This window comes from Saccopteryx bilineata, chromosome 6, assembly GCF_036850765.1.
Source record: "Saccopteryx bilineata isolate mSacBil1 chromosome 6, mSacBil1_pri_phased_curated, whole genome shotgun sequence".
In the NCBI taxonomy this organism is placed as follows: domain Eukaryota; kingdom Metazoa; phylum Chordata; class Mammalia; order Chiroptera; family Emballonuridae; genus Saccopteryx; species Saccopteryx bilineata.
The window spans coordinates 76,959,223-76,982,276 of NC_089495.1; positions in this window are offsets into that span (position 1 = coordinate 76,959,223).

Here is a 23,054-nt window from a genome sequence, read left to right on the forward strand (position 1 = left end):
GCAAATGCTGAGTGGCTGGGGTGGAGGCGAGGCAGTGAGGGTGAGCGAGCGGAATCCAGAGATAAGACAGCAACAAAGGAGAGAAACAGAAGAGAACACAAACAGCATGGTAGCCTACATTTCAGAACCATCTTATTTCACACACACACACAGAGGAGAATGGGCAAGAATCAAAGTTGTTAGGACTGACTACGGAAGGGAAGCACAGGAAACTGAAAGAGGAAAGCGTAGGAAACCCCCAAATTAAAAGCATCTGGCTTAATTTAAGAACCAAACTTGAAGAGGTCAGTGCTGGGGCTGAAAGAACCTCAGTTAAAGGTTAAAGATAAGAGGCGTTGGTCAAGGTCTCTTTAGTGTTTGATCAACCTGTGTTACCAAACAAGAGACACAACAGGGTTCTTTTGTAGTGTCACTCATCCAGTCTGTTTGATAAGGAGGAGGACATTGAACCAACAACCCGGAGCAGGAGGATATTAATTTTGTCGGATTCACAGCTGACTGGGACACATACTTTATATCTTTCATAAGAAAGGTTCAATGCTCTTAATTTTGTTGTGATTACAGGTTTTGTTGTTTTGTGATCCTGTGGTAGAAATCTCACCCTTTGGTGAGAATAGAAGCAATGTCTCTTCCTTCCACATTCCCAGAAATCTACCCCACCAGGGAATTTGTATATATCAATATATTAAAATGAACACAACCTGAGAGTCTAAATATTTTTCTACTAAAGAAGTTTCAAAAATAATAGAAATTTAAAAATACTAGTTGAAAATAATTTTTTGTGCGTGGGGGGGGGGGTCTAAATCTCCCTGTCCTTTCTCTTATAATGACATCAGTTACTGAAGTTACAGCCCACCTTAAGTCCAGGATGATTTTTAATCTCAGAATGTTAACGAATTACATCTGCCAAGACCTTATTTCCAAATTCTGAAGTTACAGGTATGTGTGAATTTGGGGAGGGAGAATACTATGCAATGCACTACAGGCAGTAACAATTTTTTATAATATGGCTCAGCACAGACTAACAAATATGCAAAAAACTCTTATTCAACCACTTTTTCCAAATTCTGCTAGTCCAGTTTAATGAAGCCTCACCAGGGTGCATCCAAAATTCCCGAATGTCCCAAACTGACACCCATGTTCTGTCCTATAGACTGCTCCCACATAAATAGTGGCCTCCTAGTTATAATGCCACCTGTGTTTCCATCATGGCTGCTCCTCTGCTCCAATGAATGCCTTGGTGAACAGGACAAGAAGGAACTATTCCTTCCTTGTATCTATCAGAACTTTTGATGTTTTCACAAAACAGTGAGCTTTGTCTACTTCTACTTTAAGTTAATTAGAGCAGACCAAAACCTAATTCCTAGTCGTCCAGTGTGTCCCCACTCTTTAACTCCCGCAACCTTTGCAAGTTTTTGCCTTTTTCAGCACATATGCTTTAAGACTCTAGGGAGTGAACCCTGTATCCTGATTTCTGAAGGCGAGGTTGCAGAGAAGTTAGTCAAAATGCTAAGTGAACCCTCCTCATTTTTTACCTCCCTCAGTCTCATTTGGCACTTACTTAAAGGCATTTTATTTGTTCTATGCCTTCTGCCCTCTAGACATGCCTGAATATGTACACAAATTAGACTAAGAACTTCCATAAAAACACAGAAACTCCACTGTAGATAAGTTTCCTATTTCCTTTCTCTCCACAACAAAGAATATACAAGAAAATATCCCACTTGTTTATATTTAAGGAGCAGCTGGTTACAAGGTGGTATAAAAAAGATGGGTAGGAGAGACCTACTAGCTAGCTAGTACACTGAGTTGCATAAATGTTCTTGTGTCAATAAGATCTCTATGAGTCTAATTTTGCCTTCAGTGTATGGAAGATTAACATGACACAAACAAAGAATATGAGGCACATACCATCAAGCCATGGTCTCAGCAGTAGAGAAAAAATTATATTGCTTATATTTTTAAGTTCTGAAATTAGATTTTTAATTCTCTCTCTAGAAAATAATTCATATTAATCAAATTGGAAAGCACTTATAAATCAAAATGCCAATTTATATTAATTTACATAGAAAATATAACTGCCAGATGAATTGTACTGCTCACTTTGACTACTTGAAATAGTACCTTCTCAATAGAAATATCTCTTTGAGAAATAAAATCAAAATTAGAAGATAACTTGTGAGGCCCTGGCCAGCTAGCTTAGAAGTAGAGCATCTGCCCAGCTTGTGGAAGTTCAGGGTTCGATTCCCAGCCAAGGCACACAGGAGAAGTGACCATCTGCTTCTCCACCCTTCCCCCTCTCCTTTCTCTCTATCTCTCTCTTCCCCTCCCGCAGCCAAGGCCACATTAGAGCAAAGTTGGCCTGGGCTCTGAGGATGGCTCCATGGTCTCCACCTCAGGTGCTAGAATGATTCCAGTTGCAACCAAGCAACACCCTAGATGGGCAGAGCATCACCCCCTAGTGGGCATGCCAGGTGGATCCCAGTAAGGCATTTGCGGGAATCTGTCTCTCTGCCTCCCTGCTTCTCACTTCAGAAAACTTTTTTAAAAATAAAATAAAATAAAATAAAATAAAATAAAATAAAATAAAATAAAAAGAAGGTAACGTGTGATTCTTGAATGAGATTTAAAAAATTAAAGTCCTTATGACATACAGCAACTTCTCTACCTCAAGCTTACATATGCCACACAGAATAAAATATTTCTCAGTTGCTCCATAGTGGGCTAAAGTAATAATAGAATATGTGCTTTACCCAACTATTAATTTTCAATGTTCTTTATTATTGTACAAAAGTTTAGGGGACTAAAGTTGGATTTAGTGTCAGAATTTTCAGAATTATTACATAGCTCCCTTCCTGATTTCCAGTGCCTTTTTAGCTTTTGGTTGCCCTGCTGGGAAGTTAGGAAGATATTGCTGTCTTACCTGTGACACACTCACATGACTCATCTTAGTATGGCATTACAGTTTTGGAAAAATACCTTTTCCAAAAGGCTATACTCATTCATTTGTATAGAATTATTTGTCTGAATTATTTTCATTTCAGTCAAACTAAAGGGTACACACTCTTTTTAGAATCTGAAGTCTTGTGTATTTGACACGTAAGATCTCAAGGACAAACGTAGACACAGTGGTTTGCATTGTACTAATTCCTAAGAAGAACACAGCTGAGTGAGATATGCAAAGCACTGAGAGTCAAGATATCTGGGTTCTGCTCTCAGCTGTGCATCAGGGTGCCTGAGGCATAGGAACTGGGGTAGCTCATTTTCCATCCCTCCTACTAGCACATAGTAGTTACTCATAGTTGTTGAATCAACAAATCTTTAATGGCTTCCTTAACTCTAAAAATTTTTACAAAATCTGGTAAATTAAAATCTAGATTGGTGAATAACTTTTTACTGATTTGTTTTTTTCTCTAATAGTAAGTTTTCATTTATTCATTCAGTGAATATTCATTGCAAACAGGCTATTTATCAGGCAAGGTTCCTGACTGTGGAGAATTTATTAATATTAATATTTTCAAGCTTTTTCCTCCTAATCTATGTCTTTCTTTTCACCACGCAACACTCTAAATCCACATATGGCCTTCTCTCTAGAGTATTCCAATAATCTCTCTTTATAACCAACTCCCTTTATGTTTCCTTTTCCTATCATTGCCCCAAGATTATTTCTCTCTGGAACTCACATGTGTTGGAGTCTTTTTCCTCAAGAAGCCTGCCTACTGCTTTTTAATCCAAGTTCAGAAGTTCAGGAAAAGCAGATTTTAAGAGGGAAGCAAGAGTTTGAGTAAGAGATCCCGGTGCCCCTCTACCTTCCTAATCCTGGAACATGAATTGCTCACATGTGCAACAATGGAAAGTCACCCTGGCTGCTGTATCCTAGTGCTAGAATACTCCAGGAACTCAGAGAGCGCCCCGATCGCCTCCAGTTTACAAACACCCCCCCACCCCTACTCCCCTCCCCGCAAATCCCCCACAGGGAGGCTGGGAAGGAATCCAGCCAAACATCCTGCAGCCACACATGTGTTCGCTCACACTTCAGCCCCCGCAGCCTTCACAGGTCGCTGCCCTGACAGGGACCTCCTGGACCACCCACAGGGCCCTCTCTGCCCTGAACTCCTGGACCTGCCTACCTTGCTCTCTCCTTCTCAGTCATGCCTGAACGTGTGCAGTCTGTGCTCCACGTATTTCCACCAATGTCATGATAAAGGAGATGTTAAAGAGAAGAACGGTTTTAAATGTTATAACATTTTTAAATGTGAGTAAGAACAAACAAACGAAGTGCAGCAGCAGCAGCAGCAGTGTGTTCCTGCGAATGAACAGGACAGAAGCACAGGAAACTAACAGGGGCTGGGACTCTTTCAAAGCAGGTGTTGGTTGTGAGTCTACATAATGAGACTGCAGAATGTCTACAGACATCTTCCCTGGTCACAATTCACCAAGACCCAAGAAAACCAGAAGAATCTCAGGTCACTAAATTCTTGTGCTTAACAGTTTTCTCTGATCCACCAATTTGCCTATCCCAGCATGCTAACATACTCTCTCCAGTATTTTAGGGCAGGAGGAAGGTTAATGGCAAGACTGGGGTAGAGTTCAGGATTTTATAATGAATCCACAGGAAGTCTAAAGGATCAGGCGACTATAGCCTTAAGTTGACTGTCCCCAATGATCACTGTGAGCTTCTCCTCTTTCGCTCTGTAGTTGTATTTATGTCCCTCTCATGAGCTGCTGCTCTACCTTAGAGCACAATCAAGCTCCATCCTCTCCTCCACAAAAGTTAAACCACAGCTATAGGAAATTATGTTTTTCAAAATATAACAGCTGTTTCTCTATGTAATCAACTGTTAGTCAATAGAATACTTAATTTTCTAGATGTCTTCAGCTCGCTATGGGGCTCTTGGCTGTAGGATCAAATATTCATAAACTAGTGTTTGACCCCTATGAGCTCCGCATGTTCCAGTCTAGAAATCTGTCACAAAGAGATAATGGGGGTGAGAATAAAGATAGTATGTGCATGAGTATTTACTAAAGCATTTTATATACTTGCAAAATTTGATGAATAAGCCATATATCAATTTGTTGATAAAATAAATTCTTGTGCATATATATATATATAATAAGACACTAGGCAACCATTAAACTGTACATCTTTATTTGTGATACAGAAAGTCTCCTGTGAGTCACTGTCAAATGCAAAAAGAAACAGAACACATGTATGATCTCACTTATAAGTTTATACTAGCATATCTGCCCCCTCCACACACACACAAATACACAGAAAAATGTTAACCACAGTATTGACCACTCCCTGTGAATTTCCCAAAGTATGAAATTTCAGATGATTGCAAATTATTTTTTTCCTGTATTCTTTGAATTTTCTACAGTAAAATAGTTTTCCTTTTTTCTTCTTCTTCCTCTTCTTCCTCCACCTCCTCCTCTTCCTCTTCCCCTTCCTCCCCTCCTCCTCTTCTTCTTCCTCCTCCTCCTCCTCCTCCTCCTCCTCCTCCTCCTCCTCCTCTTCTTCTTCTTCTTCTTCTTCTTCTTCTTCTTCTCCTCCCCTCTCCCCCTTCCCCTTCCCCTTCCCCTTCCTTTTCCCCTTCCCCTTCTCCTCCTTCTTCTTCTTCTCCTCCTCCTCCTCCTTCTCCTTCTCCTTCCCCTCCTTCTTCTCCTCCTCCTCCTCCTCCTTTTCCTTCTCCTCCTTCTCCTTCTCCTTCTCCTTCTCCTTCTCCTTCTCATTCTCATTCTCATTCTCCTCCTTCTCCTTCTCCTTCTCCTTCTTCTCCTTCTTTTTTATTTTAACATCAGGGAAGAAAGAGACCTAGATATCTTTATTTTGAGAATAAGAAAAGGAAAAGTATATGGGCTTTAGAATTGGATGGTGGTGGGTTCAGATCCTGACTCTCATTTACTGGTTACGTGACGCTGGACAAATAATTTAACTGTGCTAAGCCTCATGACATTCACTTTTAATTACTGCTTACTTACCCCAAGGGTTGCTTCTGGACAATATGAGATAATAGTGGTGAAATGCTCTGAAATAACTTCCCGTGCGTCTTTCTATGAACTCCCTTTTTATGCTGCAGCCTTTCCTTCCACCACCAGGACTAGATGAGAGAAGCTGAGGCTCATCATCTCAGAAGAAAGGGAACATAGAAGAGAATTGTTACAACAATATAGTAGAACTGGCAGTCACCTTTTTTGTCTTCAAATTCTAAAGTAAATTACTAAAAGTTTTAGAAGAGACGAAAGATTTGAAAACCAAAGTCTTACTTTAAAATTTTCCTTTTATGCTTTTTTATGTTTTCACATTATCAGTGTTACTCTTGAAATAAGGTACCTTTAATTTCAAGAGGGAACAGTTGAACCTCAGACTTCCAAATAAATCTCTAAATAAATCAAGTTTAATTACTTGTCACAAAACACTTCTCTTACTCATTCACAAAATATTTTATTTTCCAGGCATTTTCCTAGGTGTTGGGAATGTAGCAGTGAAAAAACAAACAAAAATTCTCACTTAATTATTAAAATTTACTTTATAAAATAAGGCATGCATTCTTATAATACATACATTCATGTAAGAAGAGGTATAGACCTGAGAAGGTGTGAAGTAACTGGAACTAATGTAATGCTTGTGATGGATTCTAAACAAGTTCAACTTCTTTAGAAGATATTCAATAGTATGCTGCAAGGTTTAATATCTAGGTACGCGGTGACATAGAAATTCTACCCTTAGGTTATTCCCAAGAGACATAACTTACACATATATATCAGGAAGCTTACATAAGAATGTCTATAGCAAAAATGCTCTTAAGAGCAAAAAACTAAAGACAACTCAAATGTCCATAAACTGAAGAATGGATTAATAAAATGAAGTATTTTCAGACAATGACAAAAGCATATAAGCTACAACAACATACACTATTATGGATAAATCTTTGAGAGGTGATTGTGGCAGGTGGCATTTTCAAAAAATGGCCACATGGCCCTGGCTGGTTGGCTCAGCGGTAGAGCGTCGGCCTGGCGTGCAGGGGACCCAGGTTCGATTCCCGGCCAGGGCACATAGGAGAAGCGCCCATTTGCTTCTCCACGCCCCCCTCCTTCCTCTCTGTCTCTCTCTTCCCCTCCCGCAGCCAAGGCTCCATTGGAGCAAGGATGGCCCGGGTGCTGGGGATGGCTTCTTGGCCTCTGCCCCAGGCGCTAGAGTGGCTCTGGTCGCAGCAGAGCGACGCCCTGGAGGGGCAGAGCATCGCCCCCTGGTGGGCAGATCGTCGCCCCTGGTGGGCGTGCTGGGTGGATCCCGGTCGGGCGCATGCAGGAGTCTGTCTGACTGTCTCTCCCCGTTTCCAGCTTCAGAAAAATACAAAAAAATAATAATAAAAAAATAAATGGCCACAATAGAATTTCCAGTTCCAAATGCTCTCTCAGTACCTTATACCACTACCCTCCCTAAAACTTTCCACATCAAGAGGTACATGCAGTCTATGGTTCCTCCTTTTGAATTTGCGTGGGTTTTTGTGACTACCTCAATTTATACAGGACAGAAACCATGTGACTTCTGCGGACTGATAACAAAAGGCCACATGGTTTCTATCCAACCTTTGAAACCCTGAGCTACCTTATATGGATTCTGAGGGCTCTAAACCCCACGCTGGAGAAAGCCCAAGCAAAGATCACACAGAGATAGAGAAAGATGCCCTGAGAAGCTCTGCCAGCTTCAGTCCCCAGCAGCTCTAGTCTTACCAGATCCATGCACCAGAAATGCGAGTGAAGATGTTTCAGAGGTGACTCCAGCCCTAGATGTCATATGACTCCAAACACATGAAAGACCTTGAGCCAGAACATCCCAGCCATGCTTCTCTTGAATTCCTGATTCCAGAAATGCCATGAGATGTCTGTTTATGTTCATTAGCTATGAATGATGATTGCTATTTTAAGCCACTGAGTTTTGAAGTGACACAATGATAGAGGACCAGACCGACGATGCTGGGTGAAACCAAAAAACAAGTCTTAGAAAAATTCTTTCTTTCTGCTCAAAAATAAGTGACACAAAACAAAAAATTAATTTTTCAAAAATTAAATAAGTACTTATATATATATATATATATTTTTTTTTTTTTTACAGGGACAGAGAGAGTCAGAGAGAGGGATAGACAGGGACAGACAGACAGGAACGAAGAGAGATGAGAAGCATCAATCATCAGTTTTTCGTTGCAACACCTTAGTTATTCATTGATTGCTTTCTCATATGTGCCTTGACCCTGGGCCTTCAGCAGACCGAGTAACCCCTTGCTCGAGCCAGTGACCTTGGGTCCAAGCTGGTGAGTTTTTGCTCAAACCAGATGAGCCCGCGCTCAAGCTGGCGACCTTGGGGTCTCGAACCTGGGTCCTCCGCATCCTAGTCCAATGCTCTATCCACTGCGCCACCACCTGGTCAGGCAATATGTTTTAATTTTTATATTGGTGCTTGCTTTTATCACATTAGACTCAATAATTATATGATTTCTACTTTGACTTGAGCACTTGAATGTGTGTTTGTTTTTTTTCAAGATATAATATTTGATATATACATTTGTTATATATATAAAACAAATATTATATATATAACAAATATATATATCAGATATATTCTACTATTTATACTCTTCAAATCTTCTAGGCACTTAGTTTGGTCTGTTAGAAAGGTGAGTTAAGAATTTGTACTGCTAGGATATCTCTACATATTTTTTTGGTAATTTTTAAAATTTCTGCTTTATTACTACTTTTCTCTTGTTCCAGGGAGAGAACAAATATTTATGCCTGTATCTTTACTGTGAATTATAAACCTTCTTTGTTTAATATATGCTTTTTTGGCTTGAACCCCATTATATTTTATACTAATATCATGACCCTTGACTTCTTTAATTTTTGTTGTAAAGTTGACCATCCTTTTATTTATAATCTTTAAAAATCAGAATGTTTTAAGTATGTTTCACATATAGCTAAGATTTTTTTTAGCTTAGTCTGAAATCTTTATCTTTTCATAGAGAGTGAAACCTATTTGTATCTATTAATGAGTGATATCTTAGTCCTGTCATTTATTCAGTCAGTTAATATTTGAGTGTCTTCTATTTGAGGCATTGTAGCTGGAAATTCAGAAATAATTATGACAGATAGATAGATGTATCATCTCAAGCATCAGGAAAGTGAGTGAAGGAGTTAGTTCTATCTATCATTTATCTATCTATCTATTCACCTACCTATTCATCATCACTTCTATATTTTCACTTCTGTATAGCTTGCAATCTAATGAGAGAAGAGAAACTAAGCATGTGTTTTCAGTTTTATAGCTTATTTATTTAAGCCCTTACTGTATGGTCTATATTCTTTGTGTCTCTGTGTTTGTGCAGTTCTTCTATTATTTAGAAATTTTGTATTTTTATATTAGTGGAAACTTTATATTATAACAATATAATAGCCTTAGTTTTTTATTTCTTTAGCAAGTACTTATTAACTTTATATTATGAACAATGATAAAATTAGCGTGCTTTTTACTTCCTCTCCCCCTTCATATTTTGTCTTTGTTATGTTTTTCAATGTTTAACAGTATCATTACATTTGCTGACACTTCTATTACTTGATCTGTCAACTGTAATTGATACCATTGATTCTCAACTATTACAGATGAAGCAACCAACCAAATTACCCTAATTCCTATTTTTCTCTACCTCTCCAAATTGTCATTAATTATATTCTTTCTAAACTATTAAGCCACATACACATATATTTGATCTATTACCACATCCCCTCACATGTGGTTTAATCTTTGCCTATACTTAAACAGATCCAATGCTCTCTGCCTGTGTACCAGCCAAAGTTTCCAAAGTCATCAAAAATGGTTAATTGGGACAGTATTTTTTGTGTTCCTGCATGTTGAAAACAGCCTGGACAGACTTTAGGTTTTTTTTAATATGTGAAGTATAGTTTGGCTGGATATTTAATCTTTGGCTTACACATTACTCTATGAATATTGTATGAGTGTTCAAAATACTGACAGTTTGGTGCATGCTTTTTATCTGCTGGAAAAATTTGCTTAAATTTACATATTTTTACTTCTTAGAGTATCTTTTCATAATGCTGTAGCAGTTGGACTTTTGGCTGGAGGTCATGAAGTCTGGAAGGCTACCCTGGGGGGGAATTTCTCCTCCTGTACAAACACAAAAGAAGACTATTTTCTGCAGCTTTGGCTCATCTGTGTGACTGTGTCGCCCTACCTCTTCTGTTTATCAGAACCAAATAGATCTAGAGGGCTTCTGCTGTAGGCCTGCTCAGCCCAGTTCCTGACCTAGTCCTGTAAACAAGTGATGTCGTGTTTACACTGTAGGGAGAGCCCTTAATTTTCAGGAAGTGGTTCAATCTGAGCTCTGGCATCCTCTGGGCTTCTGTCCATTTGCTTCTGTGACTTTTAGTCATTCTTACATGATTTTGAAGCCAGTAGATTATATATATATATATATATATACACACACACACACACACACACACACACACACACATATATATAATTTCACAAACAAATATAGTTTTCAATGTCCATTTTTTTTATTTCTTAGGCATTTGCCTTTTTCTTAGGAGAAGGGGCAAAAATGCTGAGTTTCACAAGCCCCTTTCATGTCAAATATTTCAACGTACTTTCAAGAACTGAACTCAGTAAGAAAAAAAAGGACTGCGGGTTACAAGATCCAGAGCTTGTTATTTTCAAAGCATAGATGCTATACTATCAACTACATTGTAGAAAATCTTATGTGATGATTCTAGAGCAGTTTTCCTCAACACAAAGGAGATAAAAAAATTAGATGGCTGGAATGAATTCATTTGTAAGACACATGACTAGATCACACAGAGGCCTCTGAGAAATGTCCAGAACTCTGTCTTAATTTGGAGTCTAAATTATGAATATGATTGCAACACAAAGTCCACATTTGAGAGAGATCTCAGAGCAGAAGGACTATGGTTTAGCTTCCCAAAATCTAAGTTGGGAAGATGAGTTTTAGAGCAGGTCTCCAACACAGTACCCAAAGAATGGGAAAGAAAAGCTAAGGACGTTGTTTATGTAAAAAGTACCCATGGACATAGAAGTAGTACAAGCAAGACAGAAAACAAAAATGTGTAGTTCTGAGGCCACAGGCCATGGATGAAACATGAGCATCAGTAACAGATGTCAAGGCACTACCACAGGGATCAGACAGATGAACTACACTTTCTTGGATGTTACAACTTCAGATGACATTGCTTGAATCCAACAACCCTACCCAATGCCAGGATGACACAAAAGCAACAATATTCCTCCTAACACAAGTTATTCCAGAATAGGATAAAGGAAAGGAAGGGAACAGTCAGCCAACTGAATATTTAACTTAATTTGGCTACAGATAAATTGTAAATGACTGACCCATCTTGAGTTGCTCAGATTATCTTTCTGCCATCTTCAAAATAAGAGTTATAGAACTAAGTTAATTTCACTTGTAGAGAAATAAATGCTATTATAATTTTGCACACATAGATTAGTGATTGCAAACTTTCTATATCTGCTACATATGAGGACTTGTCTGAAATTCTCAGAAGTATTCAAAACATAACTGCACTATGAACTAACTCAGTTCTTAAACTAAAAATGGAACAAGTCAAAACCATGATGCTATGAGATAATTGTATACAGGAATCAAAAGTTTGGCCCACCAAACTGTGAAATTAATTTCATTGAGCAGATATTGATAGCAGAGGAACAAAACAGAGTGGCATAGAGTTTTGTTTAAGGCCATCAGCTCTACTCGGAAGTGCCAAAGAAATACTCAGAAGGAAGGCTGATTCTAGGGACTCCACCTTAGGCCATCAGTGTAATGATAACAGCATGTTTGAAGAGTTTGACTTTGGAAGAAGAAACAAGATCCTATGTCAAACTGGGAGAAGACCCTGAAGAGTGGAGACACCATGACAATACAGACCCCAGGACTGATGGATATCCATCAGCCTCTAAGCCAGACTTCTAAGACATAGTGATGGGACTGTCACTATTCCTGGAAACCGTGGACATCGCAGGAGACTTATTTCAGGGCCCTATATGTAATTAACCACAACACTAAAAGGAAACTATCCTTAATTACCCCAGCTTTAGGGAAGGCCCTTCTCTAGTACTGACAAGTTAGGAGGAGAAAGCTAGCAAAAAGACATTCTGAGGAAAGCAGTGATAATTCTGCAGTGGAAACAAGTGATAGCTTCATCCATGACCCATGAATAACTCCATAATCTTAGAGATTCTGAGAAGTATATTATGGATAAACAAAATTTAAACAGGGACCCAGCTATGGTACTCTTGGCAAAATATGTTTCCCCAAAGGATCCAAATACTTATTAGGGGAATGGAAAAAAAGGTAATTTTGAAAATTTAACCAATATTTATACAATTTATATTTGCAGTCATTCTTAAGTTCTTAATGGTTTCTAGACTCTATTTACCTAATGAACAATATTTATTACCTCAAGGGAGGTACAGATTTGATATAGAACAAAAAGTCACCATTTTATTTTAAGTTTGAAATAAATTTAATTTTCAAAATAAAAAATTTTTAAAAGGAGATATTTAAAAATTTAGAGCACACAAACAGAAAGGTAAATTGACAAGGGTCATGTCTAGAAACCCAGGATGGTTGGTAATAAGTTCAGGGGGATCCCAGAGCAGAAAATTCATAGTTAGGCCTCCCCAAATGAAGCCCACAACATTTCAAATATTCTAGAGAAAATTGAAATCCAACATAGAGTGAAATGCTGTTAACTAACTTGGCTGAATAAGCCTTTGGACTCTTTGGACTTTTGAGGTCCCTGACCTGAGTGTGGTGTGGGGAAAGCCAATGGGGACTTGCACTGAGAGAACAGGTGGACTGAAGGGGACCTCATGTTTAGCAAGGAAAATAAAGAAAACGTGTTACCAACTGGAGGCCCTTGGAGGGATATGGACTCAGTAGTGGATACATCCGACACTAAAGTCCAGGCAGGTCCAAATACAACTTGCTGGACCAAATGACCCCAGAGGATAACACTTGGATTAGATGGCTCATCCCCAGGCTAGACCAATATTTTTATCAGTCCTTCCTTCAACCCCTTTCTGACCCAAGTTGTAATTCAATCCCTGGCTTTAAAGAGAATATGAGGGAGAATCGGGAACTGACTGATTTAATACCTTAAATTGACGATATTGAGTTCAGGAAATTATTCAATACTAAATAAATTTGAATTGTCAATACAAAAATTTCTACCATCAAAGAGACTGGTATTTCTTCCGAGATCAGACAAGATCAGGCACCTTCATGCTGGTATGGCTGTAGACATGAGACTGGTATTTCTTAAAATTTAAGTAGATTTAGTTATAATTGGAAAAAAGACAACATTTTTATTTTTTTATATCCAGAGTTTGTGAGAAAACTAAATGCAATATATATGTTGAGAATGGCAGGTACATAGCAAACATTTAATAAAGTATTGCTGTTGAGTATTATTATATCTCTCCACTTTTATTTGAATTTTATACTTTGGTTCCATCAACTTTTAGGTCTTAAGAGCCCTCCATAAAAGCAAACACCTTTAAAATGTCCTGTTAGTTTATCAGGAAGCACAAAAATACTGGCAAATAAAATCTGTGGCTCTTAGGGATATAATTATAGGAATTTGGTGGTAAAGGTAAAGAGTAATGTTTGAGAGGGGAGCATTCTCGAAAAAACATCTAGTTTGTAATTTTGTCTGGAAAGGAAAACAAGCTCATCTGGCTCCAGTCACACATGAATTATTTGTACCAGGATGACATTTAAATAATTGAACATGAGAAACTTAGCTTAATATTCCTGCCAACCAGACTGTATTGAAAAACCAATTTTTTTTAAACTGTCTTGGTAAATCTGGGATTGGAGTAAATGTTTTGGGTGGTCCCGTAGGCTATTTTCATCACATTGTAGGAGCCAGTGGACTGCTTCCCTCTTCATTACAGGAGTGTCCTAGAGCATCTATTTATATGCCAAAGTCAGGCCACCCTCTTTTTTGAAAAATTCTGCCAAAAGTGAAACATTCTTCCCTTATTAACTTCCCCTTTTTATTCCCTAGGAGTGTCACCACTCTTGTTTGTGTTTGTCCATCCCATCCTTTACTTTTCAACGTGCATTTTTAACACATTGCTAAATAATTATAGATTATATTTTATTCCTAATATTTTTGGTTGGTTACTTTTACCAGCATATATGGAGCTAGCTGTCTTTATGCTTCATGTCATTACTGTAATGATTTCAAATCACACTGGAGGTAGGTTATATCTGTCAAGTCTATTGCCTGATTCACATATTTATAAGCTTCAATCATTTCCTAGTCAAAATTTCTTCCTGTTTCCTTTGACTTTCTTTTAGATTTGGGGATTTTTCTTAAGTTAAGGCTTATATAGCTTTACCTATTGACTATAAGTGCCTAATTGCATTTGATTTTTATCTAGTTGGAACTACAATTTTAAATGTAAATGTTGATATAAAAATACCCAAAATAATGTTTTTTTCATGCTATCTAAGACTTATCCATCAGAACTATTAATCTTCCATCTTCAATCTTCTCTCAGACCCTAAAGAAAATTCCCTATCCATACTTGTAATTACTTAAATGAGTTTATATATATTTATATAACTTACTGTAAATAAATCTATCAGCTGTTTTAAATCCTAAAATGAGTAATCAGGGACCAAGCATTACTATTTTTATTATAGTGTAACTGATGAATAATGATGTCAGGAGTTTGGTTTTTTAATTCAAGAAAAGAAAGCCATCTTATTTAAAATATTAATGCTACATGTATAAGTGTGAGCTTTTTCATGTATGCTATTTGAATGTGAAGAATTCCTTCAACATGTATTGCAAAGTTAATTCATTCAATAATTAATCCAGAAAATATTTATTGAGTGCACACTTCTAATATTTATTGAGTGTGAATACAATAGTAAACAAAACAGACAAAAATATGTCTTTACTGAGATTGCAATCTAGTAGGTAGAGTTAGAAAATTATATATAAACAAATTATGTTTTCTGTGATGTTGCTATATGAAGAAAAATAAAGCAGGAGATAGAGATGGATGTAATGCAGAAGTGTTTGCTATTTTGTGAAAGGTTGTCTGGGAAGATCTAACTAACATGGAAACTAGACACCAGAGGTGAGGAAATGTGACAGGCACAGAGCTAATGGCAGAGCGTGCAGAGTGGAAGGAACAGCGAGTGTACAGCCATGGGGCAGTGTGATGGTGTGGTTAGCAACTCTGAGGAGGTCTGAATGGGTAGAACACTCCGATGGAGAGGACTGAGAGGCGGGATATGAACAAGTGGCAGGGAGCTCTGACATAACTGCTTTGGGAGTCTTTACAAGGACTTTACTTATAAAAAGCTAGAAGGGACACCGTTGTGAAAGTGTTGAGCCAAGGAGTGACTTAGGTTTTAAGAGGTTCCCTTTGGACAGTGTCCTGAGACATATCTGTAAGGAGAGGAGGATAAAAGCAGTGGGTCAACTAAAGAGCCCTCTGCACTGACTCAGAGGTGAAGGGTAGTGAGAGAATATCAGGTTCTGGATATAATTTGAAAGTAGAGTTAATATGACATGTTGACTAACCATGTGTGAACTATGGGAGAATGAGCCAAGAATGATACTAAGACTCTTACCCAGGCAGTAAGGGTAAAAAGGAATTGCTATTGCCAAGATAAAGAAGACCACAAGGAATAGGTTGAGGGTCAGGCTGAGCATGGATATAATCTGGAGTTCAATTTTAGACAAGTTCATTTTAGGTGCCCATATATACATATTGTATATATATGAGCACAGCTATAGAGTAGATAGTAGAATATGTAAATATGGAACTACGGGCATCTTAACATACACATTTGAGACTTATCAGCATATAAATGGCATTTAAGTTCATCAAGACTGGCTGAGATCACTAAGGGAAGGGTGGAGATAGTTAAGAAATCCAACAATGAACATGGCCACTCAACCCTGGAAAAATTAGGGAAGAAAAAGAAAAAAAAGGATGTGAGAATGTGTGTTGTGGAAGGCAGGGAAAGAAAATGTTTTAAGGAGGAGATACTTAAACTGTCACTTTATTTACCAGTCAGTGTCAGGATTAAACTTCATCTTCTCGACCTATCTGTGCCAAGTGCTGCTGATAGGTCCAGATGACGAAGGCTGAGCCTTTATCGATAGATTTAAACACTAAACATAATTGTTGTTGACCTTAACAAATGCAGTTTTAGTAGAGTGGTGGGGATAACAGTCTTACTGAATTGGTTTCAAGAGAGAATGAGAGAGGAGCAATTGAATACAGAGAAAAAACAGAGCACTTCTTCGCAGACTATTGTTATAGTGAAGAACAGAAGAGTGGGGTAGGAGCAGGAGGAGACTGGGTGGTGAGGAGAATGGTTTTAAATTTTATTTTCTAAGACTGCATAAATTATAGCATATTATATGCTAGAATGAATGATTTAGTGGAGAAGGAAAAACTGGTGATGTTGAAGTAAGGAAACAATTACTAGGGCAATATACATAAGTGAGTAAGAAGATAAGGAATTGAATGGCAAAGGTGAAGCTACTGGCTTTAGATAGTAGCCTTATAGTTTGTCCATGATATGAGGTGGGAGGAGGGGCTGCAAGGAGATGTGTTTCTGGGGTGTGAAACATAGATGTGCAACTTTACTCCTGGGGCTTCTGTCTTCTCAGGGAAATAGGAATCAAGGCTATCCGTGAAAAATGGGGATGGAAAACCACCAGGTGTTGGGCTAGGAAATGTCTGAGGATTGTTGGGCAGCACTTCCATCCCAAAGGAACATTTTGGAATTAGGTTGCTTGGGAAAATATTTCCAGAGTATTCAAAAGTGTCTTTTGAAAAACCAGGTGAGTAAATATTTTGGGAATGCGTTGTATGCTATGTTGGCCCTGTTTTCCAGAGTAACAATGTGAATTAACAGGTTAACAGCTTCTTCAGAATTCTCTTCAAAGAAAGGTGTTTGTCATTGTGTAACCAAATTTTCCCCAAATGTTTGAGAGCATAGAATTCTTTGTGTAGCATTACCTAATAGCATCCTCCAGAACAATGTTCCATGGACTGCAGTTTGGAAAATCATTGCCACAATTAAGCATCACCAAAAGTACTCATTCAGTCCTCAAGACAGGCTCTGCATTTGCCACTATTCCATCTACAAGGGGCAAACTCTTGTCTAGATGCAAAATGTAAGAGTCTTTAAGTAAACAATTATAGAAGTGCTCACTAATCTTTTCCCTGAAGTTCCTCATTCATGAGCCGTAATGAGGGTATAAAAAGCCTTCAATGACAATTCAGTCTAAAGGGAAGAATGTGCTGGGATCCAAGAACTCAAACCAGACACGACAGGGTAGGTAATTTTGACATGTCTTCAACACTTAAATATCTAACTGTTCACAGACACATTCCCTCCACCAGATGTGGGTACAGAATACACAATGATTAAGGGGACTTGTCTGAAGTCCGTCAACCTAGGGACAAATCTCAGTTCCATCTCCTACTAGCTGTGTTACCTTGGAAACAAGTGAATGTCCATGGAATTCATTTTATCCTTTGAAAAAAAATAGAAGAAAATATACCTACCTCACTGGGTATTGTGAGGATTAAATGAGAAAAAAAAACATGTCAAACACTTTAGCACATTGATTTTTACATGTATGTTGTAACAAGAGAATGCACTAAGGGATAAGGAGCAGGACTTTTCTAAATTAAAAGTCCTATGAAATTATAAAGCAGCATTAGTTCTTTATTAACGATGTGGCAAAGAAAATTCAATTTAAAATGTTCTTAAACAAAACATATAACACAGATATATTTGGTTCTTAAAAGTAAGGAGCCAATCTATTGCTCATTACCAATCCCAGTATTTTGATAACAGTCTGCACCAGAGGCTTATCAAAATTGTACTGCATTATTGCAGAAAGGAATGGCTTTTCTGCTGGGTATAATAATAGTCATAAAATAATATTCTTTTATATCTGTGATCTAGCATTTCCTTTACAAGCAGGTATTACTCCTGATGGGAAAATAAAGGTTACAGATGGGTTAACTGACTTAGTGAAGGTCAACAACATGGCACAATTATTCTGTACACAGAGCAGCAGGAAAGTCTATTTCTGACATATTTATTACTCAATGGTTAAGATGTTGGCTTAATGTTCTTTTTTATTCAAAGGTCCCTGACCATTTAAACTCCTCTCCCTTTAACTTCGATGTGTTTTGCTAGCTATTAATGCCCTTTAAGTACCTGCTTTATGCTCACTTTAAGATCCGGACCTACCACTTTTTAAACAGTTCTACTTTAACACAATTCCAAGATAATTACAGCAATTGGTTCTTTTTTAAAAAACATGTTCAAGTTAAAAATAAAACCTTCTCTTAGATTTGAAATTTTAAAGAATTAAGAGTGCTTGCTTATTGTAAGAAGATAATTCTTAGACTTTTTGACACTAAGACTGAGAAATACACTACCATTTGCAGATAGGCTTAAAATGTGTTTGAGTGTGCCTGCTATTAACCTCGGCACTTGATCCAGGACCAGTCTCAGAAGTAGAAGCAAAAAACCTGAAGTCTAGAGTTTATTGCCAAATCCTTAGAGAGTTGCCTATCTCCTTTCTAACTTCGAAGCTTCTAGATAAAATGGCCAAATATTTCTTTGCCCCTTGATTACATGTTACTAAATAGAAGTAATATTTATAAGTACTGTTAGGGTTAAAGTATATAAATATTAGCACATGATTGTAAGAGATACAGATTCCAAATGTGGATGTGCATGAATGGACACAAGTCAACACACGTGCACAATACGAGATAGAATTACGCATGGAGCACGTCTAGATTTTCGCAGCAGACCCAGCCATATGTTTTTTGTCTAGGCGGCTGCCCAGGGAACTCATGCATGTGGATAACAGTTCTACAGACAAAAAACCCCCATATAAACAGTGAGCATAACTCACATGAAACAAAGAGGCATACTAATAGCAAATTGTATCATTATAAAACACTACTCAACCAAACTCTTTTGAATGAGTAATTCTGATAAATTAATGATATATTAATATAATCACCCCAGTGTAAAATATGAGGCATTTGATCATGAAGTATTGCATAACATAACATTTAGCACTGTAAGGTATGAGAGTCACATCCTCTCCCTGACTTTTGTCTACACTTACCTTTTTTTATTGAATTTATTAGGGTGACACTGGTTAACATAATTACATATATAGGTTTCAGGTGCCCAATTCTACAGCACATCTCTGTACACCATATTGTCTGTTTGCTCCCCCAAATTAAGTCTTTATCCATCCCCATTAATGCTCCTTATATCCTCCTCCACCTTCCCTCGTCCCAACAATCACCTCATTGTTGTTTGTGTCCGTGAGTTTTTCCTTTTGACCTTTTGTGCTCTATCCTTCCACCTCCCTCACCCAGCCCCTCAGTAACTCCCCGCAATAGCTGTCAGCCTTCCCTCTTTTTACGAGTCTGTCTCTATTTTGCTTGTTAGTTCATTTTGTTCATTACATTCTGCATATGAGTGAAATCATATGGTACTTGTCTTTCTCTGGCTGGCTTATTTTACTTAGCATAATGATCTCCAGGTCCATCTATGCTGTTGCAAAAGGAAAGATTTCCTTTTGTTTTATGGCCATGTAGTATTCCATTGTGTAAATGTACTACAGTTTTTTTATCTACTCATCCCCTGATGGGCACTTGGGCTGTCTCCATATCTTGGCTGTTGTAAATAATGCACAGCCCTGGTCAGATAGCTTGCTTGGTTAGAGCATTATCCCAAAGCACAGAGGTTGCTGGTTTGATCCTCTGTCAGAGCACATACAAGAACAGATCAATGTTTCTCTGTCAGGGCACATACAAGAACAGATCAATGTTTCTCTCATTCTCTCTCTCTAAAATGAATAAAAAATACATAAACGTTTATAAATAATGCTGCAATGAACATATGGGTGCATATATTCTCTCAAATTAGTATTTCACACTTCTTAGAATAAATGCCCAGAAGTGGGATCACTGGATGAAAAGGCAGTTCCATTTTTAATTATTTGAAATAATGACATACTGCTTTCCACAGTGGCTGCACCAGTCTGCATTCCCACCAACAGAGCATGAGGGTTCTCTTTTCTCCACATCCTCGCCAGCACTTGTTGTTTGTTGATTTATTGTTGATAGCCATTCTGATAGGTGTGAGGTGATAGCTCATTGTGGTTTTAATTGGAATTTCTGTGATACACTTATTTTTATTGTAACCTTCCTAGAGTCAGCCAGGACAGTACTGAGCACTATGCCAAATAAACAGCGGTTAAAGTCTACAATAATATGTTGTTTATTTGGTCATTGCAATAGGAAAGAACTGCTTCCAGCTTCAAAGAAATAAAAAATGGGATTTAAATTCTTTTTCCTTTTATGAAATAAATACAATGTATACTCTCTGCTTAGTGTGGGTGTAGGGTGGGTAGTTTAATAAAGCTGGAGAACTTTATTCATGTAAGATGATTCTTTTTATGTTAAAAGTAAGCCTTATGTTCTACCTGATGTTTTCTCCTGAGAAAATACAGTCACTCTGTTTAATTCAATGAAAAAAATATTTAATAATTGATGAGGATTTGTGGAGTTTAAAATTGTAAGCAAGGCAGTAATTCAATATAACAGCTCTAAAATAACTAAATAGACTTCCTCTGTTGTATTTATTTACCCTTTTTACAGCACCTATCATCTTAATACTTAGGCATAAAAATACCAGACATAATATGAGGATGAAAATATAATGATTCCATCTAATTTTTCTCTCTCAGTGAGTTGAAATATAGACAGTGTTCAGCTGTACATTTATCCCCCCATCTTACACTGCTTAGTTCCTGGGACTAAAGAATGCCTTAGGTACAGTAAATATGTAGTGGCTGATCTGAAAGAAATATGAAGGTGTGACACTGTGTTTTAACTTAAGTCACTAGTTTAAATACAAATATGCAGATATACAGTAGGTATTCAAATAACATCATTTCATTCAACATTGTTTCCTTATAATGTTAATGAGATGTCACAGAAATTTAACTATTGTTTATATCAATTAGCCTATGTTAAAATGAGTTTCATGGCCCTGGCCGGTTGGCTCAGTAGAGCGTCAGCCTGGCGTGCAGGAGTCTAGGGTTTGATTCCCGGCCAGGGCACACAGGAGAAGCGCCCATCTGCTTCTCCACCCCTCCCCCTCTCCTTCCTCTCTGTCTCTCTCTTCCCCTCCTGCAGCCAAGGCTCCATTGGAGCAAAGTTTGCCCGGGCGCTGGGGATGGCTCTGTGACCTGTCTCAGGTGCTAGAATGGCTCTGGTTACGGCAGAGCAACGCCCCAGACAGGCTGAGCATCGCCCCCTGGTGGGCATGCCGGGTGGATCCTGGTTGGGCGCATGCGGTAGTCTGTCTGACTGCCTCCCCATTTCCAACCTCAGAAAAATACAAAAAAAAAATGAGTTTTATTATACAGAGTTTCATTTAAAGTCACAGAACCTATTGTCAATATTAAATAAGGTCTTATAGTTGTAGCAATACCTAATGCCCATGTGTTCATTTTTTCTTGTTCTGGTTTTATTCTCATTTTTTAAGGAACCATATCTGTAATCATGATCTTATAATCTGTTGAGTTTCTGAAACCCATATTCATCTGTTGAGTATGTTGAGGTTATTCAGCTCTTTTTCACCAATAAGAAATATATGAAGATGATTTATACTATAACAATTAACAATACATTATACAAAATCTGTATAATTATAATTTTGAAGATAAGGTAATATTAAAACAACAGATGCCTCAGGGTCTTCATCTTTGCAATGGGAATTGTGCTCATTCCCAAATATATATTGAGTGCCAGCTACATGCTAGGTACTTTTCCACATAGTGGGCTTCAGCAGTGAACATGAGAGAAAAATCTTCTGTCCTTGTGGAAATCCTACTGTAGCAGAGGCAGGCTGTAGACAATAAGCAACAAATAGAAAGCAAAATATATAATATACTAGATGAGAATGTCAATCAATTGGTGCCAATCCAACGCCTACAGGACTCCCTAGTTTAGGTGAACATGTGGTGTGTTAAGAAAGAAAGTTTATTCAGTGCAAACAGCTCAACAGTGGTACGACACTGCTGTGAAAACAGCACAACTGTAGAACAGCTCTGGGGTCAGGCCCCTCTCCAGCTGGACAGCTCTGCTCCGGCAAAATACCTTCTGTGTTTTAGCTCAGCCAGGGAAGGGCAGTGTTCTCTCTTTCCTGCAAAGGGAAAGTGGGCTCCTGGAGCCAGAGGGGAGAGGGCTTATATGAACAGGAGTCACTACCCTGGACCCTGATTGGTCCATGCTCATGCAAATGAGGACTCCAACTCTTCAAAGTTTTATTGGTCCAAAAGTCACTTTCCTGATTGGTCAGAATAGAGCCACTTTGATTAGAATTGTGCAGCTCTGATTAGATGGGGAATGCCTCAGTACTATTGGTTGAAATAGGATTTCAGGAACTCCTTTATAAGGGCTGGCTCAGATGGCAAAAACACAGTGCAGGAAAGCAGTTCAGTGTGGAGGCAAGCAATCCAGTGTAAACTTCTCCATGAAGAGCAGTTTGCATGAGTGGCCCCTGTACAGAAATGGCTACTAGGCCTTGTTTTTTAAAATTTGAGTCCCCCCCCCAAAAAAATGTAAAAAATAAAATTTTAGCTCAGTTAGCCACTAGGAGCCTTTCTTAGTAGGTGACTGTTTTTTCTCAGGGTTCACAGTAACAAGTGTCATATACAAAAAGACGAAAGTAAAGAAGCCTCTGAAGTGCTTGTGGGGCTTGCAACTTGGGATAGTTTGGTGAGACTCACACTGAGGATGTAAAAGCATGAGTACAGATTCATAGATTTCTTGTGAAGATTAAATTAATTATGTGTGATATACTTTGAACAGTGTGGCACATAGTAATGGATTAATAAACATC